Source organism: Nicotiana tabacum, chromosome 10 (assembly GCF_000715075.1).
Source record: "Nicotiana tabacum cultivar K326 chromosome 10, ASM71507v2, whole genome shotgun sequence".
NCBI lineage: Eukaryota > Viridiplantae > Streptophyta > Magnoliopsida > Solanales > Solanaceae > Nicotiana > Nicotiana tabacum.
In genome coordinates, this window is record NC_134089.1 from 147180773 (window position 1) to 147202877 (window position 22105).

The 22105-nt window shown below is 39.7% G+C and overlaps 1 long non-coding RNA gene across 2 annotated transcripts; it reads right to left on the minus strand.

Moving 5' to 3' along the window:
* Nucleotides 1-418: 418 nt before the first annotated feature.
* On the minus strand, nt 419-18769 carry LOC142164788 (uncharacterized). Of its 2 annotated transcripts, XR_012695815.1 has the most exons (4): nt 18259-18769; nt 2026-2090; nt 920-1520; nt 419-674 (listed from the first exon to the last, which is right to left on the minus strand). It is a non-coding gene; the product is annotated as an uncharacterized LOC142164788 (long non-coding RNA). The 2 variants fall into 2 exon arrangements; XR_012695814.1 differs by lacking the exon at nt 419-674 and having other exon boundaries at nt 681-1520.
* Between the last annotated feature and the right edge of the window lie 3336 nt (nt 18770-22105).

Here is a 22105-nt window from a genome sequence, read left to right on the forward strand (position 1 = left end):
TTTAGTGCAACTTGTTCCAGCATCTTTCTTCAACATTCTAAAAATCGGTTCACAAATCACAATTGATTGTGCAATGAAATGGATGATATAGTTGAGACGCCCTAAGAAACTCATCACATCTTTCTTGTTCTTTGGAGGTGGCAAGTCTTGGATAACTTTGACCTTTGATGGGTCCAATTCAATCCCTCAGCGATTAATGATGAAACCTAGCAATTTTCTGGCAGGGACTCCGAAGGCACACTTTGTAGGATTCAGTTTCAGATTGTACATTCGAAGCCGATTAAAGAATTTTCTCAAGTTTGTTATATGATGTCACGACCCAAACTCAGTCCATCGTGGAACTAGGCCAGCCTCAATTCAATGAATAACCAACCACAATAACAAAATTTAGAACATTTGCAGAAGAGTACTTTTATCATTTAAGAAAATAAATTGTTCCTAACATAAGCAAAATCCATAACACGATTCAACCAGCCCAAAACCAGGGTGTCACGGATTATATGAGCGTCTAGAGAGTTAACATAGTCTACTACAATATTTACTGAATACAACTAAAATTCAATTAGAATAGAGAAGGAGGGTCAAGATCTACGAACACCATGCAGATACCTCAACAATCTCTCAGTCCTGCAACCTCGATCAGTGACAGCCACTGGGATCGAAAGTACCTGAATCTGCACTCAAGGTACGGGGGGTAACGTGAGTACACCAACTCAGTAAGTAACAAGTGCAACCTATGGACTGATAGGTAGTGACGAACATAACCTCAACAGGAAATAGAAATAAGTTGTGTAGTAAAGTAGGCATGTTATTATTTCATGAATACAGCTCAACAGTGATATAAATACAGATCTGATTAATGTAAAATATAAAGCTCAGCTAACTCTACATGCCAATGCACAGAATGTATGAAATGTACCATGTGCTCCAACTGTCAAGTGCTCAACCACTCGGTACTGCATATGACCATCCGGCCTAGGGAAATCCATCTCGGAACATACACAACGCTGACTGCAAGTCATCCAGTACTGAGGATGTAACAAACTTCTCCAATCTCCCTGCAAGTCATCAGGCATGACTGGAACCACATAGTCCTGAGCCGGAGCAACCGGTTGGGCTAGTGGTGCCCTCAGTGTCTAAAGTCTCTGAACAACCTGCTCGGGTGTGCGGGCGGCGGTAGTCTGTGTGCCTCCCCCGACCTGGAAAGTAGTTGCCTTAGTAGAAACAGCGACCGCCTGAGCAAGACTAGTGCACACGTTCAGAATTTGAGCTAAGGTCTCCTGATGACTTGGAATAACCATAGGCACAACTGGTGCCTGAGCTGGTCCCTCTGGAACATCTACACCTGTAACCTGATCCTGAACTGAGGCAGCTGGTGGATCTGCTGGCATTGCCCTAGCTGCGGTGCGGGCTGCACCTCTACCTATGCCATGGCCTCTACCGTGACCTCGGCCTCTCGAGGCCCCAACTGGTGGTACTGGTGACAGTCCGTCCTGGCCGGTAGTACGTGTCCTCACCATCTATGAGAGAATAGAATAACAGAAGTTTAGTTGCAGTATCAACAGATTCGCACAATAAGAATTCAAGAATGTGGAGTTTTCCTAAAGGTTTTGCACCCTCTCGAAGATAAGTACAGACGCCTCCATACTGATCCGAAAGTCTCTACTAAACCCGCTCATGACTCGTGAGACCTATGTAATCTAGTCTCTAATACCAACTTGTCATGACCCAAACTCAACCCGTCGTGATGACGCCTTTCGGGGAACAAGGTCATCCTCAACTCAACGAATAACCAACCATAATACCAAACTGTTGCAAAAGAGAACTTTTATCATTTAAGAAAATAAACTATTCATAACATAAGCAAAATCCATAACGCGATTCAACCAGCCCAAAACCTGGGTGTCACGGAGTACATGAGCGTCTAGAGAAATAACATAGTCTACTACAATGTTTACTGAATACAACTGAAATGCAACTAGAATAAAGAATGAGGGTCAAGATTTGTGAATGCCATGCAAATACCTCAACAATCTCCCAAGATTGCAACCTCAATCAGTGACTGCTACTAGGACCGAAAGTACCTGAATCTGCACGCAAGGTGTAGGGGGTAACGTGAGTACACAAACTCAGTAAGTAACAATTCCAACCTATGGACTGATAGGTAGTGAAGAACGTAACCTCAACAGGAAATAGAAATAAATTGTGCAGTAAAGTAGGAATGCTATTCTTTTAGGAATACAACTCAACAGTGAAATAAATACAGATCTGAACAATGTGAAATATAAAGCTCAGCTAACTCTACATGCCAATGCACAAAATGTATGAAATGCACCATAAGCTCCCACACTCAAGTGCTCAACCACTCGGTATTGCATATGGCCATTCGGCCAAGGGAAATCCATCCTGGAACATATACAATGCTGACTACAAGTCATCCAGTACCGAGGAACAAGGGTAATCCAACCCTGAGGAGAAATCCATCTCCAGGTATAGATATACACACTCAACACTCGGTACCGCATATGGCCACTCGGCCCAGGAAAATCCATCCCGGAACATATTCATCACTAATCAGTCACCCGGTGCCGAGGAAAAAGGGTAATCCAACCTTGTGGAGAAATCCATCTCCAGATATCAATACTTCGGACAAATCCATGTCCATGGAAATCCATCCTTCAATAATATCATCCGCGCCGAATGTGGGTGTGCAGACTTCGGAGGGGCTCCTATGCCCCAAACGCTATAACAAGCCAATAAAGGCATAATCAAAAATCTGTTGGGGCATGCAGCCCGACCCGTAACTTTCATTCATAATCAGGCTCTCGGCCTCTCACAGCCATCACTCTCCAGTCTCGCCCACGGGCTCACAATGCCATGAAAACTAGCTCGAAACAGTTATATGAGGTGCCAATATAATAACAACTGAGACTGAGACATGATATAATATGCAGGAACATGACTGAGTACAGGATATCAATGAAACTAATGAGATAACAGCAAGAAATGGCCACTCAGGTATCAATAGTATCGGCGTGAATCCCTAACATGATAATTAGCATAATTTACAGCTCATTTACATAGTCACACAATAAGACACAGATATAGGCAAGAAAGTGCCACTACGTAGTGCCATGGAATGAACTGACCACAATTCCTGTGGTGCACGCCTGCCACTTGGCATGTGCGTCACCTCAATTCAATCATATAGCACATAGTTCAGGGTTTCGAACTCTCAGGACCAAGTTTGGAAGCATTACTTACCTCGGCCAAGCCAAAGTCCTACTCTGCGATGCCTTTGTCCCTCAATAGACCTCCAGATGCTCTGAATCTAGCCATAAACAATTCGATACAATCAATACAAGCTAAGTAATCAAGCCCATAAGAAAATTCTAAGCTTAAAAGTTAGTCCTCGGGTCCACATCTCAAAATCTGACCAAAGTCATAAAATCCGACAACCCACTCGATATGAGACTAACCATACTAGTTTCACTCAATTCCGACTTCGAATCGTCTTTCAAATCCCAAAAGTTTATTTTATGAAGTTCCACAGTATTTCCACAAATCCCACCCCAAATTACTAATCAAAAGATGAAATCAATGAAATATTCATGATTATTAGCCAAAACCGTGTTACAATCACATACCCCAATGATTTCCTTGAAAAACACCCGAAAATTTGCCTCCAACCGAGCTCCCAAAGTCCAAAATGTGAAGTAAAACCCTAAACCTCGCTTATATAGTGCCCTCTGAACTTCCATTTTGCGGTCTGCATTTTCCTCACCGCAGCTGCACAATCATCGCTGCAGTCCGCGAAAATCCATCGCGATCGCGGGCCTTAAGCCTTTCCTGCCGCGGTCCGCATGAAATCAACCGCGACCACCAACCTGAATTCCTCCCTTCACCGCGGTCCACGAACTCCTACTGCGGCCACGTTTTTCCACCGCGATCTGCGAACTTCATACCATGGTCGTACTTCCAATGATCTGAGACCTGCAACGTTCAAAACACCATATATTAGGTATTTTCAACCTTCCAATGCCAAATAGTGATCCGATAACCACTCGGAACTCATTCGAGGCCTTCGGGACCTCAGCCAAACATACCAACACATCCCAGAACATTATTCAAACTTAGAAGAACCCTCGAATCACTCAAAACAACATCAATACACTAAATCACACTCGGATTCAAGCCTAAGGACTTCTAAGTCTCCAAATTCCAAAACGATGTCGAAACTTCTCCAACCGCGTTCGAATGACCTCAAATTTTGCCCACAAGTCACAAATAACACTACGAAGCTACTCCAACTCTCGGAATTCCATTCCGAGATCATCTACACATAAGTCAACATCCGGTTGACTTTTCCAACTTAAGCTTTTGAATAGGAGGCTAAGTGCCTCATTCAACCCCAAAACCACTATGGTCCCGAATCAACCCACACGCTACAGTAAAACACAGCTGAAGAACACAGAAGAAAGCAGAAACGGGGAGAATAGAGCTTTAACTCATGAAACGACCAGCCGGATCATTATATCATCCCCCTCTTAAACAAATATTCATCCTCAAACGAGTCTAGAAACATACCTGAAGCCACAAATAGGTGTGGATATCTTCTATGCATCTCCCGCTCGGTCTCCCAAGTAGCCTCCTCTACGGGTCGACCTCTCCACTGTACTTTCACTGAAGCTATATCTTTTGATCTCACCTTGCAAACTTGCCATTCCAAAATAGCCACTGGTTCCACATCATAAGTCAAATCACTGTCTAACTGAACCATGCTGATATCCAAAACATGAGACAAATTGTTGATATACTTCCCGGAGCATGGAAACATGAAATACCGGATGCACCCCCGATAAGCTAGGCAGCCAAGCAATCTCATAAGCCACCTCCCCAATCCTACGAAGTACCTCAAAAGGCCCGATGAACTGAGGACTCAACTTGCCCTTCTTCCCAAATTTTATAACCCCCTTTATAGGTGAAACCTTCAATAGAACCTTCTCCCCGACCATATAAGATAAATCACGAACCTTTCTGTCAGCATAACTCTTTTGTCTTGAATGCGATGTATGATGCTGCTCCTGAATCACTTTCACCTTGTCCAAAGCATCTTGAACTAAGCATGTACCCAAAAGCTTAGCCTCGCCCGGCTCAAACCAACCTACTGGAGATCTACACTGCCTCCCATACAAAGCCTCATATGGAGCCATCTGAATACTCGACTGTTAACTATAGTTGTAACCAAACTTAGTAAGCGGTAAAAACTGGTCCCATGAACCTCCAAAATCAATGATACAATCGTGTAACATGTCCTCCAAAATTTGAATAGTGCGTTGGGACTGCCCGTCCATCTGAGGATGAAAAGCTATGCTCAACTCAACTGAGTACCCAACTCTCGCTGCACGACCCTCCAAAACTGCTATGTAAACTGAGTACCTCTATCTGAAATGATGGACACTATAACATCATGTAGGCGAACAATATCTAAGATATAAATCTCAGCCAACCGCTCTGAAGAATAGGTAGTATACACGGGAATAGGTAGTATCACCCAAATAACATCGAACTTCCTCAAGGTCCAAGGGAGTCCAACTACAAAATCCATGGTGATCTGCTCCCACTTCCACTCAGGAATTTCTATCTGATGAAGCAAGACACCCGGTCTCTGATGCTCATATTTTACTTGCTGAAAATTGAGATACGGAGCTACAAACCCAACTATATCCTTCTTCATCCTCCTACACAAGTAGTGTTGCCTTAAATCCTAATACATCTTTGCGACACCGGGATGGATGGAATACCGCGAGCTATGGGCCTCCTCCAGAATCAACTCTCAAAGCCCATCTACATTGGGCACACATATCCGGCCCTGCATCCTCAATACCCCATCATCACCAATAGTCACATCTCTAGTATCATCATGTAGAACCTTGTCCTTAAGGACAAACAAATGAGGATCATCATACTGGCGCTCTCTAATACGATCAAACAAGGAAGACCGACAAACCACACAAGCTAGGATCCAACTGGGCTCCGAAATATCCAACCTCACCAACCGATTGGCCAAAGCCTCAACATCAATCGCCAGAGGTCTCTCCCCAATATGAATAAATGCAAGACTGCCCATACTCAGCACCTTCCTACTCAAGCCATCGGCCACCATATTGGCTTTCCCCAGATGATACAGAATAGTAATAACATAGTCCTTTAGCAGCTCCAACCATCTCTGCTGCCTCAAATTGAGATCCTTCTATTTAAACAAGTGCTGGAGGCTACGATGATCAGTAAACACCTCGCAAGACACACTATAGAGATAATGCCTCCAAATCTTCAACACATGAACAATGGCAGCTAACTCCAAATCATGGACAGACTAGTTCTTCTCATGAGGCTTGAACTCACGAGAAGTATAAGCAATCACTCTACCCTCATGCATCAACACACATCTGATACCGACCCCAGAAGCATCACAATATACTGCATAAGCACCTGAAGCTGATGGTAGAACTAGCATTGTAACTATGGTCAAGGCGGTCTTGAGCTTCTGAAAGCTCACCTCACACTCATCCGACCACCTAAAATGAGCACCCTTTTGGGTTAATTTGGTCAAGGGTGATGCAATATATGAAAATCACTGAACGAACCGACGGTAATAACCAGCCAAACCCAGAAAGATACGAATTTTTGTGGCTGAGAACGGTCCGCCTCTATTTTCTCCGGATCAACCTGAATACCCTTACTGGACACCATGTTCCCCAAGAATGCCACTGAAACTGAGCCAAAACTCACACTTGGAGAACTTGCATAAAGCTTCTCCTCCCTCAACCGCTGCAATACAACTCTCAAATGCTCAGCGTGTTCCTCCTGACTACGCAAGTCTACCAGAATATCATCAATTAATACAATAATAAACGAGTCGAGATAAGGCTGAAACACGTTGTTCATCAAATGCATGAACACTGCTAGGGCATTGGTCAGCCCAAAAAAATAACAAGGAACTCATAATAACCATATCGTGTCCTGAAAGCTCTCTTAATCTGGTCAAATAAATCATCAATACGAGGCAAATGATACTTGTTCTTGATCATGACTTTGTTCAACTGTATGTAATCAATGCACGTCCTCATCGTGCCATCCTTCTTCTTCACAAATAGAAATGGCGCACCCCAAGGCGACACACTAGGCCGAATAAACCCCTTATTAAGGAGTTCCTGAAGCTGCTCCTTCAATTCCTTTAACTCCGTTGGTACCATACGATACGGTGGAATAGATATGGCCTGCGTGCCTGGAACCAAGTCAATATCCCTATCCGGCAGCTTACTCGACAGTTCTGCAGGAAATACATCCGGAAAATCTCTCACCACCAAAACCGAATCAATACTAGGGGTCTCTACACTAACATCCCTCACAAAGGCCAAATAAAAAAGACAACCCTTCTCAACCATCCGATGGGCCTTTAAGAATAAAATTACCCTGCTGCGAACATAATCCATCGAACCTTGCCACTCAACCCATGGCACCCCCGGCATAGCCAACATCACCGCCTTAGCATGACAGTCCAGAATAGCATGGCACGGAGACAACCAATCCATGCCTAATAGCACATCAAAATCCACCATAGTAGGCAACAAAAGGTCTACTCGGGTCTCTAAACCCCCAAAAGTCACCACAGAAGACCGATATACATGGTCCACTACAATAGTATCACCCACATGAGTGGATACACGAACAAGTGAAATAAGAGACTCGCGGGGCATATCCAGATAATGAGCAAAATATGACGAAACATATGAAAAAGTGGAACCGGGATCAAATAATGCAGAGGCATCCCTGTGGCAAACTGAGATAATACCTGTGATCACAGAATCTGAATAACTCCCTTCTCCATTGTCTGAATAATAAGACCTTTGTCCTCCTCATCCTCAACTATCGCACTACAGTCCATGTCTTCATCATCCAGAAACATATTCCTTATGCCAGCAAGAACTTCATCTTCTTCATACCCCTACATCATGCCAGCTTGATGAAATGACTAGCTCATATATGGTACTAGTTGCTCTAGAGGGTAATAAGTACCACGCTATAATGGCGACCAATTCTGATACTCGTACCAGGTGTATTCATACCCAAGCCCAAAAGTTGTGCCATGACGCTTTAGCTGTATCAATTTAATGATCCCTTGGAGATTCTTGCTAATACCCTTGTCGGGTTTATACACCGTCCATAGCAATATGTTTTCTATCTTGCTGCTCCATTATTTGTCCATTTCAATTGCGTTGACGCGCTCAATACGATGGTATGGTTCTACTCCCACCTTCCTCCTATTCTCGATGACAGGAACAGTCTAATTGGTGTAGATAGGGGTACTCCCGTCTCTATGGATGATCACTTCTTGATGATTCCATTCAAACTTCATATCTTGATGTAGAGTAGAAGCTATGGCCTTGGTGGCATGTATCCATGGTCATCCCAACAATAGGTTGTAGGCGGAAGATATATCCAACACCTGAAATTCAACATCAAAACAGGTCGGGTCCATCTGTAGGCTGAGGTTGGTCTCCTCGATTATGGCCCTTTGAGATCTATCAAATGCTTTCACATTCATACTCCCTACTAGTATATCATGCAGACCCTTATTTAAAAGTAGTTAGTAGATAGATATTGAGACTTGAACCCCCATCTAACAGGACTCTAGCAATGAATTTGTCCTCAAACTGCACCGTGATATGCAGTGCCCTATTGTGACTCAGTCCTTCCGGCGGTAGCTCGTCTTCATGAAAAGTGATCTTGTGGCTTTCCAGCACTTGTCCTACCATGTTGGCAATTTCTCCATTGGTGATGTTATTGGGTACATAGGCTTCATTCAACACCTTCTTCAGCGCATTCCTATGTGCCTCAGAGTTTTGCAATAGTGATAAAATTGGTATTTGAATGAGGTTTTGTTCAGATGATCAACCACACAAAATTCTCTTGCTTGCACATTTCTACAAAGGTTATCCGGGCCGGTCTCAATGATAGGCAGCTTAAAGTCAGTTTCTTTCCTTGTTCCTCCCAAATGCTCGAGTGTATAAACCCTATCAGTTCTGGTCATGCCTTGTATATCATTAGACTTATAAGACGACGTAGGTGCTACCGTCACGATGAAGGGTGTTGTTATTTCAACCTCAAACATAGTTGGTGCGGCTACCTCAACTTCAATTGGTGCCTAAGTTTGTACCACGATATCTGTGAAAGTGACTCGAGATATTTTAGGATTATCCCCTTCTCAAATAAGTCCAATTGACCCTTTTGAGTCCAACTTTTCATCGGTCTCTATCACGTCCACCCCTTCACCCTTATGATCTGGGAGAGTATTGTTACAGAAGTTGGGTGCAATCTCCTTTGCTTGTATGACTTTGGTGTCATTTAGTTTCTAAATCTTATCCTTTAAAGTATGACACTCATCAATAGTATGACCCTTCATGCCCATGTGATAGAAACATATCTTATTTGGGTTAATCCACTGGGAAGAGTTTTCCATAGCAACAACGGGAATGGTAATGTCATAACCAACATCCTTTAGCCTCTCGTATAGTTGATATATGGGTTCAGCAACTGAGGTATATTGTTTGGGTGGTCTGCGGTCGATAATTGGTCTGGGTTTTGGTAGTTTTGGCGGGCTAGTGGTGAGTGGCAGTATGTTCATTGAGTGTTATAAGTATGGTAAGTGGCTACAAGTTGATGGTATCTGGGAGGTGAAGGCTGATATGTGGGTGAGAGTTTTTGGTATGTAAGATGAGACTTTGGACCTTGGGCTACCATTACTGCACCTACTTCTTTCTTCTTGGAGATACTTTCTGACTGCAAGGCTTTATTTGTGGCTTAGAGTGCTTCAAAAAATTTCACCATTCCGCTTTTGATCCCTTCTTCTATTCTTTCTTGATAATGTCAAAAAACTTATGGTATTCAATAACCATCAATCTTTCGTAGTATTGTGGATCCTGAGCTCTAACGAAGAACTTATTCATCGGTTCTTCTTCCAGTGCTTGCCTTACCATAGCGGCTCCAGACCTCCACCGAGTAGCATACTCGCGGAAAGTTTCTGTTAGCTTCTTCTTGAGATTCTGAATGTAGAAATCCTCTGGTGCATTTTCTGTGTTGAACATGAATCGGTCCATAAAGTCTGATGTCATGTTTACCCAATTAACCCACTTCTTTGGTTTCTGAGTGATGTACCAAGACAAGGCATCTCCAGTGAGGCTCCTCATGAATAGCTTCATACGGATCCGCTCGTCCTTGCCAACCCCTACAAGCTTGTCATAATACATTCTCAAATGCACTTTAAGATTACCAGTTCCGTCAAACAATTCAAACTTAGGAGGTTTGCAACCCTCCGGCAGTTCTACATCTGGCTGAATACACATTTCCTCATAATTCAATCCCTCAATGCCTTTTCCACCTTTGATGTTTTGAACTCTTCTAGTAAGCTTCTTGAGTTCATCCGCCATGCTCTTGATGAGCAGGTCTTTCTTGGTGGATTCGAGCATGTATAGGGTTTGTTATGGTGTATGGGGTAAAATTTCCACATATATGGGATTGCTTTGATGGACTCCGGGAATCTAGGCATAATGGTGGTTGTTGGTAGAGTTTTGGGGATCAGGGGTAGGTTGTGGTGCATTTTGAGGAGTATTATAAGTTATGGTTTGTGGATATTGAGTTGAATGGGGATGGTGTTGTGGAGGAGTAGGTATTGATGGAGCATTATGGTTTTGAGGAGGTGTGGCATATTGATGAGGCGCATGAGGATTTTGCGGATTTTGGTTTTGTGTGTTTGGGAAGGTGTCAGGTTTTGGGCGCTTGTGTTTGTTGGTTGATGTCGGGGACAGTTAGGGTGAGGGAAAGGTCTGCCATGTTCTGGACCCGGAGCTCCAATATTTTTTGTTCCAGGCACAGGACCAATTCATTCTGTGTTGGAGTACTCTGACCGTCCGAAATTTCAACATTTTCTGCATTGTCGTTTCGAATAGCACTTAAATCGTCCATCTTTCCTTTCCCTATGCTTTTGCCTTTAGGATAACTTGGTGGAGGAGGAGTAGGAGGACCTCTAGATCTAATATGATATGCGAATGATGCCAGTATGCACGAACCAACCTTGGGAAAATGGGAATAATCAAAAGAAAGAAAAAAAAAAGTAAGTAGGTCAGTAATGAATATTGAAATAATACTTGCAATATCAAACATACTTTGCAGAATAAATTCGTGCCCTAATTTTGGGGACCTCATTGTGCCCGAGGTAGGCCTAGCGACACAGAGACTTGGAGAAAATTGATGCCAATAATTGTGTCATTTCATTAATGTGAAAATGAATCAAATCTTTCCTAAACCGACAATAAAAAGAAAGTTACTAATGGCATTTGCCTTATTACAATCAAAATCTAAACTATACTAGAAAGCAGTAAAACAACATTCCCCTAATCTACTATGACTCTAAATGACCCTCTTTGTACTTGGCTCTTTTGACTCCATCGATCAGATTCTCTAAGTCGCGCATATCCAGCAATAGATAAGCCTTTTCTAGGAGCCCTGCTTCATTGCCATCCATATTTTGACAGCCTGCAACCCTCTTTCTCATTTCCCCTTCAAGTTCCATCAAACCTTGCTCTAGATATTCCAATCTCTCTATTGATTTGGTGGCAATTTTCCTCCATTCATTGATTGCTTCCATATTTAATTTGTGTTGCTCTAGATGCCTAGCTTCAGATTCAAAGACCCTCTTGCGTAACCTCCTGTACTTGACCTATGCTTCAGGAGCGTCATCTATGATCCTGTTTTTCAGATTAACTCCCAGCTTGACGTCTCCTGCTATATCATCCACTAGCCATGATGGGTAGAAGTACACATGACCAGCATGATATCTGTCTGGCTCAATAGTATCCCTTTTCCACAATGACCTTTTGATTCCACATATGTTGTGCCTCGAACTTGAATGGTATAACGTCCCCTTTAAAATCTGCTTGGTACTGGACTATGTTGGAAACCCGAGGTACAACCTATTTTCTTCTCGCTTGTCTCATTACCCTTATGGGAGCATAAGGATAAATTCCCCTCAACCCGATCAGTACTAGATGAGTAGTCTCTCTTGACCTGATGATGAACTCACTGCTAGGAAACCATTCGAACATCTAATGTACATGCTCGTCCGTCAGATTGCTGAAGAAGCACACCAGCTTACGTCATTTCTAGGTTGTGCAAACCTGTCTGGGATAAATGTCATTCTCTTGGGGTGATGGAAAGCTATGTGGTCATTCAATGGTCAACACAGGAGCTCTTGGCAATACGCTCATCTTTGAAAATGTTCTAATAACTAAACTTGCAGTAGCACATTACAATCCTCAAAGTTCCCAAACCCCTACTTTCACTGATCTAGAGCATGGTACATTTCAGCCAAGATCATAGGGATGATTGTGTAGGTTTGTCCCTCAATGCCTTCCATTAAGGTTCTGGCGGCCATGGCTATACGAGTGTGGATCCTTCCCCCTTTCATCGGAAATATCAGCAACCCAAAAAGCAAAAAATGAACACATAGACTCGACGGTGGGTCCAACCCAAGGAAATAATGGCGAGTTCATCATGATGAAGGCGGTATGACTTTCTATGCCCATAATCCTCATACAAGAAGTCAAATGGGATGTACGACTTCTTCAAACAAAGCAATTCATCATTTTTTTTGAAACCTAGCATTTTTAGAAAACCATGAGAGGTGCGATTCTCTGGTACCAACAATTCGGGACTATCCCATGGCAGCCTAGCAAAACCACATATTTCCTCTAAGAAAGGAGTCATTTATATATCACCAAAGCGGAAGACAACTTTATTTCTCAGCCCAAAACATAGTGGTGGCCTCAATCAATGCCCTAATTGGCCGAATGTCCAATAACGAAGGTAAGTTTCCAAGGACCCTTTTCACATGATTCTTGTCACTAGGTGAGAGGTTCTTCCACAAATCAAGCAGCAAAGGTGGGATATTTTGAACCATGCCGAACTTGGGACTTCGTGCCTCATTTTTTGCAAAACAAGTAGAGTTAGCCCTTCCCCCTTCCGGATCTCACTATTTACATATTAATGATCAACATACCGGCATATTTTCTTCAAGTAATGCACATAACGTGATGGTATTCATTGGGATTATGGAAATTGTGTCAGACTTTGGACAAGGCTTATCTTAGTGGATTAACACATGAACAACGTTCTAACCCATACTAGGTTTGACATAATATATGAATAATTGATACTGGAGTGAGGTTTCTAGAAGGGTATAGACTGGTACTCTCAAGTGGACAACTTGAGAGGGAAAGGCACAGAACCGTGGACTGCACTGCTGATCGACTAGTTTACTGCAAATAAGCCTTTCCAATCTAAAAGGGTAATTTTTGAAGAGCATGAACACTCATCAAGTGTCGCTATATTGTTAATCGAGCATGAGTGGGATATGTGTGGAGCATGCTTTATGCAAAGACAATAACATGTTGTCGAGTATTTGCATAATAAATATGTAAAAGCAACAAACGTAGTATTAAGATAAAACATAAAAGACGTAAAAAAAGACAAAAGAAGAAGTTAGTTCATAGAATATAGGGAATGTAATAAAGTAAGCAAGGGGTAGGGGTAGGAGAGACATGATGTAGCCATCTTTAAATAAATGAAGAGTAGTTTAGAGAAGATAAAGGTGAATAGGAAAGGGATACGCATGCTATAACCAGTTTAAGCAAGGAATGGTGGATAAGGGATGGGATTTGTATATTACAATGAATTAAGCAAGTAACGGGAAAATAGAAAAGAGATATGCATGTAACAAGTAAAACAAAAATTGAAGAGGAAGGTGCATGTAACAATGATTAGACAAATAAAAGAAAAAATGGGAAAGGAATGTGCATGTAGCAGCAAATAAAAACGGAAGAGGGAAGCACGTTCTTATCAAAGAAGACTAATCCATATAAGCCAAATTTGCTATGGTAATAGTCTAAGTGTAAATCCCCAGCAGAGTTGTCATGTTGTCGCGCCCCTTCCCTCGCAAAATCGGGTTTCGATGTATGGCAACTCTTTTAAGGAAGTATTAAAAGAGGAGTGTCGCCACCTAACGATTTTTAAGGTGTTAGGGTACCTATTTGCAAATGAATTTGGTTCAACTAGTTTACATAACCAAATATTGGGGAAGGGCCCAAGTTATCTCGAGGAGAAGGTATTAGGCACTTCTCGAGGTCCACAACTGTGGGTCCCCGACCGAACTTAAATTATATGGATTAGTCAATTAAACGAAGATAGCATAAAATTTGAGAATTTTATTATAAAATTTTTTGAACAGATGGGTACAACTATTTTGATTCTAATAGAAAAGAAAGAAAATAGGGGAGGGGTCCTAAGTTTTTATCCTAAAGGATCACCCTGTGCAACATAAATAATATTTCATAACTCCCTAGAAATGGGGTGTTACTCATATTATTCTGCGAGGAAAGACTATCATCTCTTGCTACCCGATTACTATGTTAAAGTTGTTCACCTAAAAGCACTCTAATTTAATTCTAAGTCGTGCCCTATGTGTGAATTACCCGTCCATACCTATGGCCCAGGAGGTTTTGGACCTTTATCTGGATAGTTCTAGACCTTATCTAGGTTGCTCAAAAATGTAAAAGCTAGGCGACAATCAAAACATCCAAAGACTTCACATAAATGCAATTAATGGCTCACATTGACCTCCACACTTAAGCAGCAAGTGCACGCAAACACATATATTAATTAGCAATTGGCAGAATCTAGAATCTTAAACCTATGGATATGCTTTCTAACCGATCAAAATATGCAGGTAAATTTCATATGCAAGATATTGCTTATAGGCGGAATTATGCAGAATTACAAGCTAATTATTAATAATTTTAAGTTACCAATCCCATATGTGATGCCAAGGTGATTTACACAATTAGGTATAACAAAATCTGTCGGGAAGAGTCCCAGAATTATCCAGATTTTCCTAACAGTGATGCTCAGAAATAGTGTTTGAGTAGTCTAATATTAACCAATTAACAAGCAATTGTTTCCTATAGGCAGGATCTCTAACAGTTGATGATTAGAACTCACTTTATTTATACTTAGTCCTATAAACAAGATTTCTAGTGATCAATGCGATATAATATCGGATGAAGTGATCAAAATCCTATAGGCATGATTTTTAGTGAATAAGTGAAGTGAATTGAAAGAAAGTTTGTTGCCATTTGTTCCTATGGGCAGGTTTCTAATGTATTTGAAAGTAGTCATACAGAGTGCTCACTTCCTATAGGCATGTTGTCTTTAAACACGTAGCAGTAGACATAGCATCTGAACTCATGATTAATGATAAACAAGTAGTGTGTGTGCACTTCGTCTAATGTCATGATCTCTACAGTGCTCATGTAATCGAACAACACATATAAGCAAACGCATTCTCAAGTCCTATAGGCATGTTATCTACCCATTGCATGTAGATATCAAATTATACCTATTCCTTTTTTACTAACACCCTAATTTTTTATACAAAAGGTTATTACAGTCCCAATAATGAGTAAAAAGTACAAATGTTACATAATAGTGATAATAAGCCTACAACAAGCCTAAATAAAAATACCCAGCATTGCCTGGGCCTTTAGTATCTCTTACACAGCATACCCAGGCCTTCAACAAAGAGCCACATTTAATACACACCTTAGGGATTCATAGAGGAGTCCAGAACCAATTTACTCAACCATAGCACCAAGTGTTGCACCATTTAAATCAGTCAATTCAGGTATACAACACATAAAAGGGGGAAGTAGAATTAATAGTAACAATTTTGAGATTAAGGGAGTGACTAAAGACCAAGCCCTAGTGTGTCAGAGTTCACAAGGGTCTCCATTGGACCTTGAGCAGTGCTTACACTAGGGAGGCCAACAATAAAACCTAGGTAGCCTTGGCTTTCAGCCGGCTAAGAATGAAGAGCTCAAAATAGCATAAATTGCAGGTAAGTAGATTGGACAGAAGTTGGGGGATATACTCATATCCTAAAGTAGACATAGCCAAGTTGATCAAACAGAATAGCCAGTCAAGCAGGTCGTAGGACTTGTTCAATAGAACTTCAACATTTAGCAAGTAGCGGATAACAAACACATATTGAGAGAGTTAGGGATAGGAATAGATTTGCATGGTTTGACAGAAAGTAACACTAATAGGTTGAGACCTAAGAAGTCCAATTTAGGGTAATTGTACATCTTAGCATCATAAGACAAACATGTTAATTCTCATCAGAAGGCAAGGCAGCATTGAAACGTGATAGGAACACATATTGTCACACCTCCTTTTTACCACCCGAGAGGGGGTATAAGAGAGTTTTTCCAATTAAAGTGACATTATTCGAAATGGGATTATTTTATTTTTTTCAGAGTCGCCACTTGGAATAGTTTATTTTGGTGTCCCAAGTTGCCGGTTTATTTTCAGAATCCCAATTCGAGGAAATCTGACTTGATTTAAAGTCTGCGAACCAGAAATTCTAGATAAGGAATTCTGTTAACCCGGGAGAGGGTGTTAAGCACTTCCGGGTTCCGTGGTTCGAGCACAGTCGCTTAAACTATTAAAATTGGCCTAATTATCTAATTGATTACATGTTTTAAACCCATTGTGCATTTTTAACTTTATAACCGCTTTTAATTATGTTTAACCACTTTGGGAATTTATAGAATTATTTCTTGAACAAGTTACGATTGTCGTACACTTGCCGTTTTGGGGCACACTGCAAACCACGCTACATGAAATGCACCCGTAATTCGCGATATATTTATTTTATTAATGTTCGAAGTTATTATAATTGGATCACATGAAATGCACACTCGCATTTGAAAATTAGGCATCATAACTATGTCACGGGAACCGTACCCATAGTCACGATGGTTTGTTATAGCGCGCCTAAAGAAAACTACGAATGTTTAAAGTTGTTTATTTCTTAAAGTTTGAGATTAATGTGAGGCCAAGAGTTATGGAAGAAGTAAACTTATTATGGAAGGATTGTCAAGCTAGTAATATTAAAGGCCGATCCATATATTCTTGAGTTACCTTAAGCTCATATCAAGCTAACCTCTATATTGCATTAAAGCAGGCTCAATGAGAAAATTAAGAGTACAATAAAAGACTAGGTTAACGAAGGAACATAGCAATATTAAATTATCTAATAAAAAAAAGTTCAATATTAACTTATCTAATTCGTGAGGTAACATTTACGATCTTTATGACCATAGCCATTTTTATTTCTAAAGCAAAAAAGAACGATACTGGTACTCTTCAATCAATTTCTAAATTAATTCTCAAATAGAATTTCAATGCACCTTTATCAACTCTCAATGCAATTCTAGTGTGCAAAGTCGCCCAAACCAGTAGAAGTAAGAGGTTCTTACTCCCATGTAGTCTAAATGCTTTTTTTTCTTATTGCTTTCTTTAATCCTCTATCTTCTTTTTTATATACTAATAATAAGCATAACTATAGAATTGTTGTCTAACATAAACATTCCTGAGCGTTCATCCCACAAATCAAAGTAGGCAAAATAACTTTAATCTTTTCCTAATCATGTATATTGCAATCAATGAACCTCCATTCCATACCTGATCCTATTTCTTTGGGTGCTGCCATAGCCAAAAAGCAATGACATACATGAAATAAGGTTGGCAATTAAAAACATGTCTAATTTTGCTCTCAGCTTTTCCTTCAATTTTAATTTATACAGAGTAAATCAGCTTTGGTATTAATTCTTCATCAATAGCAACTAAAAAGTGCCTTCTGTATTAATCCACTTGATTTTTGCAGGTAGCAGCTACTTAGTAAATAACATGAAACCAAACACCTTTGAAAACATCTAAAATGCTAGCAAATGTTTCCTTTTAGCCTAACAGCTTTACGATGCCAATACAATCAATAGTACTCATTTTTTTGCAGACTGATTAATAACCACATAAAACTATTGTACCGAGAATTCCCAATTGAACGACAGAAAAATAAAAAAAATATCAAAGTACAGAGATATCACAAATAGACTTGAATTATGATATACTAAACTTGAAACATAAAACGATATCTGAAGGTAAGCAAACATTGAAATCTAACATTGATTTTCATAATTGAAAAAAAAAGAACTTTTCTTTAACACAAATGTGCTCCCATCAAATATATAACCCAGAATTCATAGGAGAGTATCTGGTTGAACAAGAAAATTTGAATAAACTTACCAAAAATCGAGACAAACTCGATCGAAGCTCAGCAAAAATTTCAGCAATCGACAGCGGCAAACAAGCCCCAAAACAGAGGAAGAAAAATTTGAAACCTAGGAAAATGAGCTCGAAATCAGCAGCAAACCATTCCGGTTCGATTTTGAACTGATTGAATCCAAAATCCGAAGTAGGATACCAAAGCTTTGTTGTTCTTCCTTTATTTCATTTTTCCAAAACCTCATTCCTTTTTCTTTTCTTTTCTTTTTTTTTTTTTTGATTTTTCTAGAACTCAGATTATTGAATCTCCCACTTACTTTCTAGCTATTTTTGTCGATGTTTGTGAGAGTCACGAAGGGAGGTAGGGAGAGAGAGAGAGAGGTGCCATTTTTTCGTTGTTCTCTCTATGTGTGTGAGGCGATGCTAGGTTTTTCTGATATGGGAGGGAGCTGCGCTGTTATTCTCTATTTTTCAGAGAAGGGGGGATCTTCTTTTTGCTAGGTCTAAAATCTGATTGTCGCATGTTAGGTTCTTTAGGTCTAGATTTTTTAATAAAAGGGGAGGGGTTTTGGGGCGAATTTAACTTGTTTTAGGCCTCTTGAGCCTTGGCCCAATTCAAACAATAAGACAACTTTATTTTTCTCTTTTGTTCTTCTTTCTTTCTTTGATTTTAAAAAAAATCTAGTTGAATTAATTAAACAAGCTAAATAAAATCCTAAATTAGGATCTACCTTAAATTATTTTGTAAAGTAAATCTTACTTATTTTTACTAATTTAACACTAATTAATTTAAAACTAAAAGCTAAAATGTGGACATGACTATATTAGTAATTTCTTTTGTAATTTTTGTTTAATAAAATTAATTCCTACATGCAAATTGAACCTAAGATGGCATGAAATTAAAACCTGACAAATATGATTTTTCTATGATTTTAAAAATATTAAACATGTATGGAATGCAACTAAATAAAGAAAACTCCTAAAAATCAATTAAAATTATTTTGGTCTATGTTTTAGGAGTTATTTTCATGTAGGGCAACAATTAGGTGCTCTCACATATTATGACAGGCAAAGTAATCACTAAAGGAACAGGGAACTAAGACATACTGGGAGGCATATAAGCAATGAAGCAAGATCATAGTTTAGGAAAATGTCTAATAATAGATTAAAACACATTGATTATGCAAGACAAACATCACAGAGATTCAGAATAGAGTGGAAAAGTAAATTCATGTTAAATAGCACATATAGGTATTCTAGCATTGGCATAGTAGAGTAATTACCTAAAGATGGTCTAGATTATGCTAAGTATAGGTTCTGAAGTTATGAGACAATTATGCTAATTTAGAAAAAGGGCAGCATTTAGACACGAGAAAAGCAGATTATAGCTACTGGTGAATCTGGGAGGGGTTAAACATACTAGATATGCAAGTTATCACCACAAAAAAATTCAGAATACGATGGGAAACAGGTGTGACGATACAGTGAGTGTACATATTCAAGATTTTGCACTCAATCAACTAGTCGACTAAAGGACACAAATTATGCAAGTGAGGTATATTCAAGTAACATGATTGATAGCAAAAGATTAAATAAAACACCAGAATATGATAACAAGTATAAGAGTCTCAAACAGTAATAATTTCTAACACATTGACTGGTCAGAACTTAATAGAACTAGGTCTAGGCATGCTTGAATATAAAGGTTAAAGAGACCTAAAGAGTTGAGGAAAGCAATCGGAATTACTCACAAATGAAATCCAGAAAATATACTGAACTAGCCAATTTCAGGAGTGCATATGTATACAAACCATAGATGCCTATGAATGAAATTGCAAAGTATGGTGACTCACCAGTTAAGCTAAGAACAATAAAGAATAGGTTTCCACAGAAAACCCAGAATCCCTAATGCGTCAAAGTTCCCAAGAGATTCGATGAACTCGAGGCAGTGCTCGCACCAAGAATGGGTTAAGTAACAAGATACTAATGGCTTTGGCTTTCAGCCGACCAGTATAGAATTCCAAGTGATACATAAGGAAAAAAAACCCAAATTTTAGTGGAAAAATGATTTCAAAGTCTGTCCCAGAAGGGAAAATGAGGGGGTTTATATAGTAGTCAAAAATTGAGCAAATATATAAGGTAATAGAATAATTTAAAAAACAAACAAGGAAAAGAAACATACAAATTAATTTAAAATCAATTTAAGAGAGAAAATCTGTAAACCCTAGTTTTTAGGGAAAGTGTAAATCAGCAAAATTCAAACAAAAGCGGACTGACACAGTATAGAATAGAACGTGTGTAGATGAAATATGGTCCAGATTCAAGAGATAGGAGTCAATCAGACAGAATCAGAGTAGTAGTACTTGCCATGTTTAGGCAAGTACTAAGTGATACCATAGAGAATCAACCAGTAGCGGAAACACACAGATATAGTAATTAAGTAAGAGGGAAATCCCATTGGAAGAGGTATTAGGAGAAGGGTTAGAGGTGTCGGCGATTAGGGTTCTTCAGAGTGAAGGGGGATAGTCTTAGGGCGACGGGTGAGAGGGAATGGGATTAAGGTTTGGGAGTTGGGTAATTTAAGAGGGTAGGCTTAATGTGGGACGTTGATCTTAGAGATCAACATCCATGATATTAAAAAAGGGTTGGATCGAGTTGGTTAGGTAGGTTGTGACCAGTTTGCGATGGGTTATTGGCTTAGTGTATTGGCCTTGTTTGGTCCAAAAATTGATCAAAATTTGGCCAGCTTTTAAAAATAGAAATTAAAAGGAAATTAATTTAATAAAATAGCTAAATGAATATATAAAAATGCTAATTATGCAAATTAATACCTTAAACAATAATATGAGACTATAAAAAATGTAAAATATTATTTTGACCCTAAATGAAATGTCAATTGCAATAAGGAATGCAAAATATAGGCCATTATTGCAAATTTATGCGAATAGCCTAAAATACAATTATAATTATAAAAATTGGGGTAAAATTATTTTAAAAATATATTAGGGATGCAAATAATAATTTTAGGTGATTAAGTCATCACAAATAATTTAAAAAAGTAATTACTGAATTTTTATGTAAATTAATGCAAGGAAAAATTAATTTAAAAACTCTAAAATTATGAAAAATTATAAGAAATGCTTGTGCAAAACCTATAAATTAATAATAATGCAAAAATAATATTTTTAAAGTATGCATATTATTTAAAAAATATATGAGGGCAAAATTGGGTATCAACACTAAGGCGCTCCGGCTTTTGTGAATACAAGTCATAAAGCAAAGGAATAATTTGAAAGTAGATCGACATGCTCAGGATCTTCCCCGCATGTCATAAAGCAACAACTTCATCCTCAGGATCTTCCCCGCCTTCGGACTCTCTTAAGCCCTCGGAGTCATCATCATCCTCGGGATAAGCTAACCTCCTTGCCTTAGCTTCAAGCTCCTTGGCATTCTCAATGATTGATAGGTCAAAACCCCGAGCATGGATTTCCTCGAAGGTCTCCCTTTGATATTGATATTCGGTATACTCGGAGATATCTTTCGCTCGAACCTGAGCAGCCTCGGCATCGTCCTTGTAAACAACCACCACCTTATCAGCATTGGCCTTAGCTGCTTTGTCTTCCAACTTGGCCACTTCAAGATTCGAGACCATGCTTTCCTGATAAGAAGTTGTCGAACTCAACAATGACTGGAGCGCCTCAATCTTCTTGGCTTGCGCTAAGGACTTCTCTATTATACCTGGGAGCTAGACTTCAGCCGATGTCAGTTAGGCTCAGGTGGTCTACTTTTCTGAGGCCAGTCGATCTATATTCTTTTTCCATTCTTCGGCCTCGGCCTTTACTACATCCACCTCTTCACGGAGCTGCCT